The sequence below is a fragment of the Dipodomys spectabilis genome, unplaced genomic scaffold, assembly GCF_019054845.1.
Source record: "Dipodomys spectabilis isolate Male_0828 unplaced genomic scaffold, ASM1905484v1 ptg000125l, whole genome shotgun sequence".
NCBI classification, from domain to species: Eukaryota; Metazoa; Chordata; class Mammalia; order Rodentia; family Heteromyidae; genus Dipodomys; species Dipodomys spectabilis.
Window position 1 is genome coordinate 135,305 of NW_024870802.1, and position 14,627 is coordinate 149,931.

General features: G+C 38.2%; 1 protein-coding gene across 1 annotated transcript in view; it reads left to right on the forward strand.

The window, feature by feature from the left end:
• Positions 1-14,627, forward strand: part of Pdzd8 (PDZ domain containing 8) — a 60,883-nt gene that overhangs the window by 24,099 nt on the left and 22,157 nt on the right. The window lies entirely within an intron of this gene.

Here is a 14,627-nt window from a genome sequence, read left to right on the forward strand (position 1 = left end):
CAGGTGAAATCCTTTTATGAACAAACATCCATTGAAGAGAAAGATGACAACTCTTAATTCAGTCTTATACACAGCACTCTACAGTGATTGACAGAGTGGGCAGAGGTCAACATCCTTACTTGTCAGAGATCTGGATGGATGATGAGTGGGCCCATATGTTTGTCCACAAATAATGGGTACTCGGATACTGCCTATTTACAAGACCAACTACAAAGTGGGCAGTGTGTGTGTGTTTGTGTGTTCTGGAATTAGGAGGGGTGGTCTTTACATCATATTCTATGGTTGGTGGGCTCAGAGAGGGGTTATTTTGTGGAGATGATGACAGCCATCAAAAGGCTATAGAGATGGAGCACCTGGGCAAAGATGAGGATCAGGATCATGCTCACAAACAAAAGGCTGCTGGGCAATGCCTCACTAGCATCCCCTTCATGATCAGCTCTAGCTCATAACGGACATGGTAGGGTGCCATTGCCACTCTTGACTTTGTCATAGAAACTAGCCAGGGTACTGAAAATCGTGGTGCACAAGGTACTCATGATGTTGAAAAATGAATGAAGCATACTATTCTTACCTCAGACATGTCTGCAAGAACGTTGGAACAGAGATGGCAGACAGATGGGCACAGAAATGGGTGGCAGTCAAGGTCAAAGCACCTCCCCATTACTCTAAAGATGGGATCTAAATTCTCCTCTCCACCTACCAATGTCTGCTCCAACTTTTTTTCTCACTACTATTTGCCTATCCCCTTCATATGTAAGAAGGCTATCTAGGCTTTCTTAAGGGAAGGAAATGACAAAACTTCCTCTAAAATGGCCAGGTAGTAAAGGTTTTGGGCTTTGTAATGCACATGGTGTCTGCTGTACACCCCATCTCTGCTGTGTAGTGTAAAAGCAGTCTTAGACAACATGTAAATGAGTGGGCACTGCTGAGTGTTAGTAGCACTTTCAGGGAGCTTCACTGTGTTATGAAATGATCATTTGATTATCTTTCAACTATATAGAAATGTAAAAAACACTGGTAGTTGGCAAGGTGTACAAAGCAGGTATGGACTGGATTTGGACCACAGGTTGTAGTTCCTGGTTCCCTGCTTTGATATTTTGAAAATACCAAGCTCCTTATGTTGACTGCTATTTTCCTGATATATTCTCTGTTCCTTGAAACCAACCTTCCGTGGTAGAGCTCAAAAGCTATCTCCTTAATGTCTATGGATCACTCAAGTAAAAGTATGTTGTTCTTAGGCCACATTTGAGTACCTTTTTAAATCCTGAAGTGACTCAGATTATGCACCATCATGTTATAAAGTCTTATTGACAAGAAATTCTTTTATTGAAACAAAGATGAAATTGACATAGGCAAGGCTCAATGAAAAGCACCTGGCCTGGCAAGCAGGAGGCTCTTGGGTCAAACCCCACCCTGTACTGCTTCCCTGCAAAAAAAAAAAAGTCTAAAATGTGCTATATATCTTATAAAAGAAACCAAAGTATACTATAAAAAATTATTTTATAGTGTATTATAAAATTGACATAACAGTACTATTTCACATATTCAGAGAAAAGATAACTTCTTTTGCCTCAATGTTGCTGGTGGAGTTAAGAGTTGTTACCTTTATAGCCATTAAACCACTAACTCCTGTTGCCTTGGAGAAACTGAAGTCAGACATTATTTATGTCATATTTAATTGAGATCAGCGATATAAAGAAAAACATTAGGAATTATAATGTAACCTGCTTTATTTTAATAAGGAACATGGTATACTTAATCTTGAAAATATGTTAGAGCTGGGCGCTGGTGGTTCACGCCTGTAATCCTAGCTACTCAGGAGGCTGAGATCTGAGGATCGCGGTTCAAAGCCAGCCCGGGCAGGAAAGACCATGAGACTTTTATTTCTAATAAACTACGCAAAAAACTGAAAGTGGCACTGTAGCTCAAGTGGTAGAGCTAGTCTTGAGCTGAAGAGCTGAGGGACAGCGCCCAAGCCCTACAACTGACCAAAAAAAAAAAAAAAAGAAGAAAATGATATATTAGAAACTGGTAAAAATCTTCTGAGTTTATTTGGACAGGGGTCAAAGTAACAGCTAGATTTTTTTTTTTTTTTTTTGTCGGTCATGACCTGAACTCTGGGCCTGGGTGCTGTCCCTTGGCTCTTCAGCTCAATGCTAGTACTCTACCACTTTTGAGCCACAATGCCACTTCTGATTTTTCTGCTTATGTGGTGCTGAGGAATCGAACCCAGGGCCTCATGCATGCGAGGCAAGCACTCTACCTCTGAGCCACATTCTCAGCCCAAACAGCCAGATTTTTACTACAAATATTTTTACATTGTTTTGATTTTTATGACAATGTCACCTAGTCAAAAAACAAGTACAAGTTAATTTTAGAAAGAACACTGGAGTTGAAGGGGACAGCACAGAAAATAGTCTCTTTCATTCAGTCTTCTTATATTAGTTCTGTAAGCTTGGAATAGATAACTTATACTTTTTATCTAGGTCATGGCTTAATCTAGGGAACAAGTATGCTATCTGAAGAACTTTTTAGATACTATCTTTATAAATCCTAATGTATAAAATTCTGTGTTGTGCAGTGTTACTGTTTACATTCTTTAAAGATTATTTAAAAAGTGTTACTGAAGAGAATTAAGTTGCTATTCTCAACTCTCCTAGCTTTTTAAAATGTTGCTATTGAAGCTTGAACCTTGTTTTTAATATTCTTACTAAAACCTATCACATTCCTTAGTATAATTTTTTTTTTTTTGGTTGGTCATGGGGCTAGACCTCTGGGCCTGGGTGCTGTCCCTTGACTCTTTAGCTCAAGGCAAGTGCTCTGCCACTTGAGCCACAGCACCACTTCTGGTTTTCTGGTGGTTTATTATAGATGAGTCTCATGGACTTTTCTGCCCAGGCTGGCTTTGAACCTTGATCCTCAGATCTCAGCCTCCTGAGTAGCTAGGATTACAGGCATGAGCCACTAGCACCTGGCCTTAAAAATTTATTTTCCTTAGTATAAAAAATAAGAGCTGGCTCTTTAGGTAGATTCTAAATTTGGAAGATTCAAACTAAAGAGGAGATTCTACGAAGCATTCAGTTATTGTTTCAAATATAAATTCATCTTTTTTTGTGAAAATACCATACAGAGGGGTTACAATTACATGAGCAAGGTAATGAGTACATTTCTTATCAAGCATTGTTCTTTTATGGCTTATTGTCAATTCTGATGCAGTCAGTGACCCTAGGGAAGAGGGAAGAACAAATAGTAGGGTCTTTCTTTTTAGAGAAAGGACAAAAAATTGCTTACAAGTTCAAAATTTGGACATAAAAGTCTTAATATCTCTTGAAACTTTTTCTTGAAATAACTACTTAGCAATATGAAAAAACTTGACAAATAGAATGGCCAAAAACATTAAAACAATATAAGCTAATAAAAATTTAATGTTTCTAAATGCTGTGATAGGTTGAAGTTGTCTGGGTTTGTAGAATAAATGCTTATTAACATTTCTCTTGCTTGAACAAAATTTACTTAAATATCTTCACATTGTTAAATATCATGTGGATCAGTTACTGTTGCAGTTTTAGTTTACTATGTTTATAAATGCTTATTTCTTAAGCTTTTGAAAACTTGAATCAAATAAAGAACATAACTAGTATTTTTTCCCTCCAAAAGCAAGAGTAAAATATCATAAATATTATTCATAGTCAACTATAGTTCTTTGTGAGGACTGTTTTTTAATTATTAAGCCATTCATTTTGAAATAATGAAATGTTTCTTTGTAAGAATCTTTTAAATGCTTTTAAGCTGCTTTCAGTCATAAAAAAAAAGTATGTGTGAAGATTTTTATTGAACTTACCTGTTATAAAATTCTGAGAGTCAGTTTTACCAATGAGGAAATAAATTAGGAGCCATGATAAAATGCATTTTGAAATTATTAGAATAGACAACTAAAAAGTTTGTGTTTTAGAAGGCAGCATAAGGTGGGAATAATACAGGCATAGAAAGCATGGTGTTTACACCCTATCCTTGTGCCCATACTGTTGTGGCACAAGGCAAGTTCTACATATCTGTATCATGGTCAGGGGTGACATAAAAATAAACAGTAAAATAGAACACCACCCTACAGCTGCTGAAAAAATACAGGTTTTAGAATATGTGACTGAAGAAATGACCTTAATTAGTATCTCCTTCTACCTAAATAACATACTACTTTGGAATATGGAACCCTCACACAGCAAAACTATATAGCCTCTGCCTTCTTTCACTAGCCCTAATTTCTTCTTTCTAAAAGACACTAGTAACTAAACTACAGCCTTCCATTATAGCCCAAAGCAGTTAGCATTCAATGATTCTGCATCAACATAATCATTATATACAGTATTTATCCAAAACTGTGTTCTTCTTGGAATACTGGTTGTAAGAATTTGAACTTTACTAATTCAAAAGAATTTCATGTCTAATTACCTGAAGTATAATTTTGAATTTCCCAAGCAAAACATGGAAGTTGGAAGGCAAGTTTTTTTTTTTAATTGGTTCTAACCCTTCACTTTCATTGATTAGTTTTTACAAAGCAGTTATTCTATATGATTGCATAGTTTCTTGAGTTGACTGAAAGCTCTTTATTAACCACAGATATACTCAATTGCTATATTTGTAGTACTGCTGCTAAGAGGCTATATTATACAAGTCCTAGGCCTTGAACTCAGGGACAGGGACAGGCCTTTTGCATAGCTCTACTTCTAGCTTTTTTTAGTGATTAATTAGAGATAAGAGTCTCACCGACTTTCCTACTCAGGCTGGCTTCGAACCTTGATCCTCAGATTTCAGTCTCCTAAATAAGCCACCAGCCCTTGGCTACAATCATTCTTAAGATTTTGTTTTATTATTTTGTAATTTCTCATTTGCAGTTCATCTTCTATCGTAAAGGACTTGAGGTATTTGGCAAAGAAAACATACCTATTTGTAGTTAAATAGGAGGTAATTTACATTAAAAAAAAACTGCATAGAAGAGATTAATTTTCTTCCAACCATGGCAGCAAAAGAAACTTAGATTACTTAGTTCCCATTATCGTTTTTTTCAGAAAATTATTTTTATTTTAAAATTAACTTGTTTTGATTGACAAATTGTGTTTATCTTGTATAATGTGTTTTAAAGTATGTATATATTTTGATTTGGCTAAATTAAACTATTTAGCACATAGAATACCTCACACACTTTTTGATAACTGAGTTCTTTTTTTTTTTTTTTGGTCGGTCGTGGGGCTTGAACTCTGGGCCTGAGCACTGTCCCTCAGCTCAAGGCAAGCACTCTACCACTTGAGCTACAGTGCCACTTCTGGTTTTCTGAGTGTTTATTGGAGATAAGAGTTTCATGGACTTTCCTGCCTGGGTTGGCTTTGAACCTTGATCCTCAGATCTCAGCCTCCTGAGTAGCTAGGATTACAGGCATGAGCCACCAGCGCCTGGCTTAACTGAGTTCTTAAAGAAAAAAAAATTCTGGCTCTAGAATCTAAGAAGGATTTCTTAGGTAATCTTTTATAAGCCCTTGAATGTTCTAATGAATACTTGGGAAGCTGATTTTGTCAACTAGTTACACTTTTAAATCCAGTTGAAATTATTATTAGTGAAAGGTATGTGTGTAAAGTTTTGCTGTGTGTGAAACTCTAAAGCATTGTAATTACGTTGGTCTTACTTTAGGTAGAAGATACTAAGTATGGTCATTTCTTCACTTAAACTGTCCTAAAGTGTGTATATTCTCAGCAGCTTCCAGTGTGTGGTGTGATTGTTATTTTAATGGTTCCAAAATACTCACTTAAACTTTTTTATGTTAAATAATAAAAACAGAAAAACACAGTGTTGGCATTCTGTGTTTTCAAGAATCCTTCTTTGTCTCCATTTATCTATTATCATTGTGGACACATGGGTTCCAGTTTTTCTCAATGGTTATAGTATTTTACTGTCCTTATTTTAGTGTCTAAATATCCTCCAATTTGGCCAGTCAGAGTCTAGCTTTCAAACTGGCTTCTGTGTTTTTATGACATAATCTCATCTTTTGTGTGTTAATTCATTGAGAATTTTATTACTTTCCTGCTATAGCAGACAGTTACATGTTTATATTATCTCTGCATTCCTACTAAAATCAGCTATTTTTGTTTTTTTGCAGTCCTGATTCATTTTAGTAGAGAGTAGTGTTAGAAACCAAGATCTGAGCATTCAGGAAATGCATGTATGTATATGTGTATGTACATACATATAATTAACACACATAATTTAGGAATCATGAGATCACTCCTGCCACTCCTCCTGGTTTCCTTCTGTGTTTTTGGTCCTTGCCCTATTTAGTATTTCATGGCTCCCAAAGATTAGCACTTGTATCTATTTACGTAATCCTAGGCTACACTTAAATCATTTAAAACTTGATTTTTTCATACACATACAAAAAATTGCTTCATACAAATACTACAAGGAGTTCAGGATTCGTTTGCAATTTTTATGACTACCCAAAATTGATAGCAATTTAGTATGTTCATAAATTTCACTCCACTGCCTTTGTACTCCATCTCTTGTTATAGCCCTTAAAGCTTCAAGTTTCTGCTGTCAAAACTGCACCCACATTTCCCTGCAGACTTAACCCTAAGCTAGGCTTAGGTTGGATGTTGTCCTTACATGAGAAAACCACAAGCTAGCAATGTGTACCTTCCAGATGCAATTTTTATTCTGTGAGAGTTTGATTGACTATATTACTGCTGTTATATGAGGTATTAGCCACTTTTGTTTTAGATAGTGTTTTGCTTTTGTTTTCCTGTTGATTTTTATGCTGTTGTGGGAGGCTTGGGGAAGACAAACTGGACTTCGAACCCTGACATCCTTGTAGAAGAAGAAATAGTTTCACCTGATTATTACAGGCAGAAAGAAGTTCCCAATTATGGGCTGGGAAAGTGGCTCAGTGGTAGAGCGCTTGCCTTGCATCCATGAGGCCCTGGGTTCGATTCCTCAGCACCACATAAGCAAAAAGGAAAAAAAAAGCCGAAAGTGGCGCTGTGGCTCAAGTGGTAGAGCGCTAGCCTTGAGCTGAAGAGCTGAAGGACAGCACCCAGGCCCAGAGTTCAAGCCGCACGACCGGACCCAAAAAAAAAAAAAAAGAAGTTCCCAATTATGTGATTAAATGTTTCTTTTTCCTTTTTTTAAAAATTTTTCTTTTTTAAGAACAGTTTCACGATTGTAGTTCATGCTACATTAAACTCACTGTAATCTCAGGCTAGCCTCAAATTCCAGATCTTTCTGCCTCAGCCTCCTAAGTGTTGGAATTATAGGGGTATACCACCATCCTGGGCGAAATTATTTTTAAATGATAGTACTTTGTCCAGTTTCACATACTAAGTGAAACTGTCCCAAGATGTAAGTTTGATAGAAGGGAGAAATAAAAATCCTTTAGACAGCACTGTGTCATATTTTGTGAGATACGTAGTTCTTCATGGAAGACAGTTTATAAAAGTTTGAAATTCATTTACTGGAGGAGTTGACTTAGATGTTATATTCACAAAATATTTCTAGTCTGCATTTGTTTGTGAATGCCTTAAGACTTGGATAGGACAAATAATGCTTCATATGCTGTAAATGTTTTATGTTAAGAATAATAATGAGGGGGGACCAAGATGGCAATGGGGCAATAGGGAAACGTCACAGCTCCCCCAACCAAAAAGAAAGTTCTAGTTTCAACGCTTAATCTCCCCAAGAGATCAACAACAACAAAAGGACGACCACCCAGAGAAAAACAGGAGGCGGAAAAAAAAAAGAAAAAGAAGAATTTCAGAACAGAGAAGCGCGAAGACCCCTCCCTCAACCTTTACTGGCCACACGGCAGTGCGCCAAGCCACAGCCAGCCTGGCCCAGCGGGGGCTGCTGGAGTCCCAGAGACATAGGGGGCTATCTGCAGATCACCCACGCAGAAACCGCCTGAGGTACCGGTGTCCGCTGATCGCTACAAACAGAGAAACCTCCAAGCCAGGAGCTTGCACAAAGATCCCACCCCCCACCCCTCACTCTCCATCCAAGCCGAAAGGCTCCACCCCACCAAAGCCACTCGGCACCTTGGCAGGAACCCCAGAGCTACACTGGAGGCCCACAGAACACCAGAGCAGAAGACCTGTAAGGAACTGGTGCTGATCCAGAGAGCGCAAACAGACAAATCCCAGTGCTCAGAACCTGCACAGAGGCCCCCTCCCCCACCCCTCGGCCGGAGGCCCCGAGGCCCATCCCTTTGCAGACCGGAACAGCATCAACCAAGGCAGAAACACGCAGAGCCACCACCGCCCAGCCCAGCCCCCAACCACCTCAACTGAACTCTGATTGTAATGACAACCAATGATCTACATCACACAGACACAACTAGCTCCAGGGTGAGTACCCCGCAGGGGACAATGTATCCCTCAAGGGAGACCAGAGCTGGTGGGAATCCCCAGACCTTGACCCAGACTGCCTACCCCAACACCTGGACCACAGAACCCACTAAAACTGGGAACTGTTTGAGAACTCCACCAGCCCGTGGAGCACACTCAGCTGGCCAGGCTAGAGCAAGAGCCCCCCTGGAAGAGAGCTTTAATGCACAAGTCAGGAACAGTGCCCCTGGGTCAAGACACCCAACAGTGGAAGAAATTTGAACTGTGTACTCCAGGCTGCGTAACCTAGGGGGATACACAGCAGCACAGGTCTGACCTGCGTGCCCCAGGCTGGGGGCTGGGACCAGGCCTGGGATCTGGTGCCTGAGCAACACAACCAACTCCTCCCAACTGAAGTCAGAAGCTGAGCATATGCCTCAGCAGAAGGGAGAAAAACGGAACTGCACCCTTCTAAGCAATGCCTGGGTAATGGAAGAGATCAAAGAACAACTCAATGATAATGAAAACACATCACAAAGAAACTTGTGGAACACAGCAAAAGCAGTCCTGAGGGGCAAATTTATTGCCCTCAGTGCCCACATCAAGAAAATAGAGACAGACCAAGTAAATAATCTCATGTTGCAATTAAAACAGCTAGAAAAACATGAGAAAATGGAACCTAAAGTTACTAGAAGGAGACAGATAACCAAACTAAGAGCGGAGATTAATGAAATAGAGAATCGGAGAATCATAGCCAAAATTAACCAATTGGCGAGATTAATTTAAAAAAGAAGAGAGGAAACCCATATTAACAGGATTAGGGATGCCACGGGAAAAATCACAACACGTACCCAAGATATCCAAACAATTTTAATGGACTTTCAAAAGTTATACTCTCTAAAGTAAGAAAATCTGGCAGAAATGGATGCATTTTTAGAGAAATACAAGTTGCCCAAACTGAGCAAAGAAGAAGTAAATCAATTAAATAAGCCAATATCCTACAACGAGATACAGGAAGCAATCAGAAGTCTTCTAACAAAGATAAGCCCAGGACCAGATGGATTCACAACAGACTTCTATAAGAGCTTTAAAGAAGAACTAATACCCATACTCCTCAAGCTCTTCAGAGAAACAGAGAAAGAGGGAGCTAACCCAAACTCATTCTACAATGCCAATATCACACTCATCCCCAAACCAGGCAAAGACCCAACCAAAAAAGAATTACAGGCCAATTTCCTTGATGAACACAGATGCAAAGATCCTTAACAAAATTCTAGCTAACAGAATCCAGAAACACATTAAAAAAAATCATACACTACGACTAGGTAGGCTTCATCCCAGAGATGCAGGGATGGTTTAACATACCTAAGTCAATAAATGTAATCCAACACATCAACAGAGCCAAGGTCAAGAATCACATGATTATCTCCACAGATGCAGAAAAGGCCTTTGATAAAATTTAACATTCATTCATGCTAAAAGCTCTGGAGAAAATAGGAATAGAAGGAACATTTCTTAAAACAATAAAAGCCATTTATGACAGACCAGTAGCCAATATTATACTTAATGAGGAAAAGCTACAACCAGTTCTCCTAAAATCAGGAACAAGTTAAGGATGCCCACTGTCTCCACTCCTTTTCAGTATAGTCCTGGAACCCTTAGCCAGGGCAATAAAGCAAGAAAAAGACATTAAAGGGATTGCATAGGGAAAGAAGAATTTAAACTATCCCTTTTTGCAGATGACATGATACTATACATGATCCCAAAAACTCCATCCCCAAACTCTTAGAAATCATAAATCACTTCGGCAAACTAGCAGGATACAAAATCAACCCACAAAAATCAGTCACCTTCCTGTACACTGACAATGTACAAGCAGAGAGGGAAATAAAGGAAGCAACCCCATTCACAATAACCTCCCCCAAAATAAAACATTTAGGAATTAACCAAAGATGTAAAAGAACTAATGAAAACTATAAAAAAATTAAAGAAATTACAGAAGACACTGGGAAATAGAAAGACCTACCATGCTCTTGGATAGGCAGACCAAGTACAGTGAAAATAGCAATACTGCCAAAATTAATATACAAATATGCAATTCCTATTAAAATCCCAATGACATACATCTCTGAAATACAGAAAACAGTCCAAAAATTCATATGGAACAACAAAAGACCTAGAATAGCTAAAACAATTCTAGGGAATAAAGACAACATGGGAGTGATATCCATACCGAACTTCAAACTCTACTATATAGCCATAATAAAAACAGCATGGTACTGGCACAAAAACAGACCCAAAGACCAATGGAATAGAATAGAAGATCCAGAAATAAATCCATATGCCTACAGTCAGCTGATATTTGACAACTATCACAGGAAGGAACTTCCTGAACAGTCTCAGGGTCACAATAAATTGGAGAGAGACTCGACAAATGGGACTACCTTAAAATAAAAAGCTTCTGCACAGCTAAAGCTATTGCAACCAAGCTAGAAAGACAACCAACTAATTGGGAAAAAAAAAATATTTACCAGCAATATATCAGACAAGGGGTTAATATCCAGTATATACAGGGAACTCAAGAAATTAATCCCTCCCAAACCTAACAAACCAATTATTAAATGGGCAAGAGAACTAAAGAGAGACTTCTCAGAGGAAGAGATAAAAATGGCAAAGAAACACATGAGGAAATGTTCACCATCCCTGGTTGTGAAGGTAATGCAAATAAAGACAACCCTGAGATACCACCTTACCCCAGTCAGAATGGCCCACATCCTCACATCAGCCAACGACAAATGCCGGAGGGGATGTGGAGAAAGAGGAAGCCTATTACACTGATGGTGGGAATGTACACTTATACAACCACTTTGGAAAGCAGTCTGGAGGGTCTTCAGGAAGCTAAATATTGACCTCCCTTATGACCCAGTCATACCACTTCTAGGCATCTATCCTCAACAACAGGAACCAGTTTACGAGGACACATGCACCTCCATGTTTATTGCAGCACTGTTCACAATAGCCAGGATATGGAAACAACCCAGATGTCCCACCACAGATGAATGATCCAAAAATTGTGGTATCTATACACAATGGAATATTATGCAGCCATTAGAAATGACAAAATAATGGCATTTTCAGGGAAATGGATGGAGCTAGAAGAAATCATGTTGAGCAAGGTAAGCCAAGAGCAAAGAGACATGGTACACGGTCTCCCTGATAAGTGGATGTTAAATCCAAAATGTTAGGTGATACGACAAAATTAACAGGACTTAAGAAACAAAGGACTTCCACTCATCTGGTCGAATCACTACTAAATAACCCCATGCTGCTGATCACATGTATGGTATATATATATGTACACCGGAGGGGAACCAGGAAGATGATACGGAACTAGAGGGAATCAGGGAAAAACATATAACAGCGGGACCCATCAGCTGCACTGGACATTGACCAAAATGAGCTAAGCAACTTAATGGCAGTGATGGGAGGGAACAAGTGGGAAAGAGGGAACAGCTGATGGTATGCAAAACATAAGAAATGTACATACCACCCAATGTGGAAGAAATAACTATCGCAAAGCTCTTAGAACTCATAAATGTTATAGACGGTGATAGACAATTCGCTCCAGGAAAAGTTAGAATGTGTTTGTGACTTCAACTGAACATCACTATCCCACAATACTGTGAAATTTGGGAAATTATGTAACCACTTAATCACAATAAAAAATTTGAAAATAGAATAATATTAGAAACTGGGTGCTGGTGGCTCACACCTGTAATCCTAGCAACTCAGAAGGCTAAGATCTGAGGATCACAGTTAAAAGCAACCCAGGCAGGAAAGTCCATGAGACTCTTATCTCCAGTTAACCACCAGAAAATGGGAAGTGATGCTGTGGCTCAATTTGGTAGAGTACTAGCATTGAGCTCTTTTGGTCAAGCCCAGCAAATATTTCTGATATTTTAATGATTTTTTTCTTAGGAATCATTTGACTTAAATTATCCTGGGGGTGGAGGGTGGCAGGTGTACTGAAGTTTGAACTATGCAGGTGTTCTGCACTGAGCCATGCCTCCAATCCTTTTTTTTTGCACTGGTTTTTAGATAGGATTTTACTTCCTGATAAGCATGCATTTGGATTGTGATCTGCCTACTTTATGCTTCTTGTTGTAGCTGATGACAGGTCCCACCGCATACCTACCTATTCTTTGAGAAAGGGGTCTTACAAATATGCCTGAGCTAACCTCCAAATCCTGACCCTGCTGACTAACCTCCCCTGAGGCTGAGATTGCAGGTGGGAACTACTAGCCCCTGTCTTTTTCTTTTATAGAGTCTGTTATCAAATGACTATATCAGGTAAAAATCATTTTTACATTTTATTGAAATATACAATCTTGTCATAATACTTGTTTATAATAATAGGAAGTCAAGAATTTGTTATTTACTTTTCATTGTTTAGTTGAAGAGTTTATTCTTTCTGGGGAAAGAATAAAATATCCAAATGCATGGTTAGCATTCCATCCTCTGGATTGTCTTTTTATTGACATGATGGTGCCCTTTGGAGAACAAAAACAAATTAAATATTACTATTTATTAACATATGATATGTTCATGGTGGTTATGCATTTTGTGTCAAGCCAAATAAACCATTGCCTAGTCCTAGGTCAGAAAGTGTGTGTGTGTGTGTGTGTGTGTGTGTGTGTGTGTGTGTGTGTGTGTGTGTGTGTGTGTGTGTGTGTGTGTGTGTGTGTGTGTGTGTGTGTGTGTGTGTGTGTGTGTGTGTGTGTGTGTGTGTGTGTGTGTGTGTGTTCCTGAGCCTTGGATTGTGGCCTTATGCTTGCTTGGTTGACATTCTGCCACTTGAGCCACATCCCCAGCCCTACTTTTGCTCTGGCTGACCTCTACACATGATCCTTCAGCTCCCAGCCCCATGTACAGCTAGGATTACAAATGTAGCCATGGGCACCTAGCCAAAATTATTTTTACTGTGCTTTTTTTTAAAGGGTTTTATAGTTTTAATGCTTACATTTTGGTCTACAGTCATGTTTAGTTTTTGTTATGCTCTGTATTCCTATTTTAAGATGCACTTTTTAAAATACTATGAAAAATATGGAATAACTTATGGTTTCAAGGAGAATTCTACTTTCTCATTTCTGCCTCCTGAGTATTTAGTGAGGAGTTTGAGGCTGGTGTACTGCCTTGCTGTATGTAAAGGCACTGAGGTAGTTTATTTGTTGAACAGATGGTGGCAGCAGAGCTTTAGTGAATACAAATTCTAATTCTAAACTTCATATGGTAAAATTATGAATCTTCTTAATTTGTCTTCTTTTGGGTAATATGGCGATTAAACTACTTTAAGATTTCTTTTAAGATTTTTAAGAAGTGTTGAAATTTAGGGATTTTTTTTTCTGTTAATGTGTTCAGGCTTCTGTTTCTAAGTCCAGTTAGTGAGATAGGGACATGATTTTCTTGAAATTGTCATACTTAGGACCTGATTTTCTCAAGTTCCTCTAATGTATTTTTATCAGTTTTGTTCCATTTTCTCTTACCCATCATCCTTCTGTAGAGATAAATTAGTGGAGTAAAAGTCAAAATGTAGATTAATGCTAACTCATGCTTATTCCGGAAACAAGTGGGCAGATACAGTCTGCCCACTTGTGCATAGATAGTATATAAATGGGAAAAGCCTTGCTTTTCTTCAGTAATAAGAACTTTTATATTATCTTAAAATTGGACCTCACATGTCCTTTTAAACCTGAAATATAATAACACAATTAGGTAATACCATTATTCAGTTGTTTTCAAGATAATAATGGAAATAATGAACATTTTTGAGAACTTACTGTTTGCTAGCTCATATACTGCCTTGTGTATATTGCCTTCTTTTGGTCTCAAAATATTTCTCAAGTAAGTACTGTTTTGCCCCAATTTTCTAGAATGGGAAATGGGTTTAGAAAACTTAAGTAAAGTGCTTAGGATTACATTAGGGAATGGTATGTGTGTATATGTGTGTGTGTTTTCATTCATAAGCATTTGTACTTCCCTATGTTTAATTTTTACAGGTAGCATCCTATATATAGCACTCAGAAACTTATTTCTTTTAAATTTACAGCCTGTTTTGCAAATCTTAGATCTTGCTTACTACATAGAAAAATTTGACCAATTTCTTTAGTCATGAATAGATAACATCCCACTATTTAAATTAATATTCTTATTTGTTTGACTTTACTGAAAAGTAGAATACCACCTAATCACATGTAATTTTAAGTT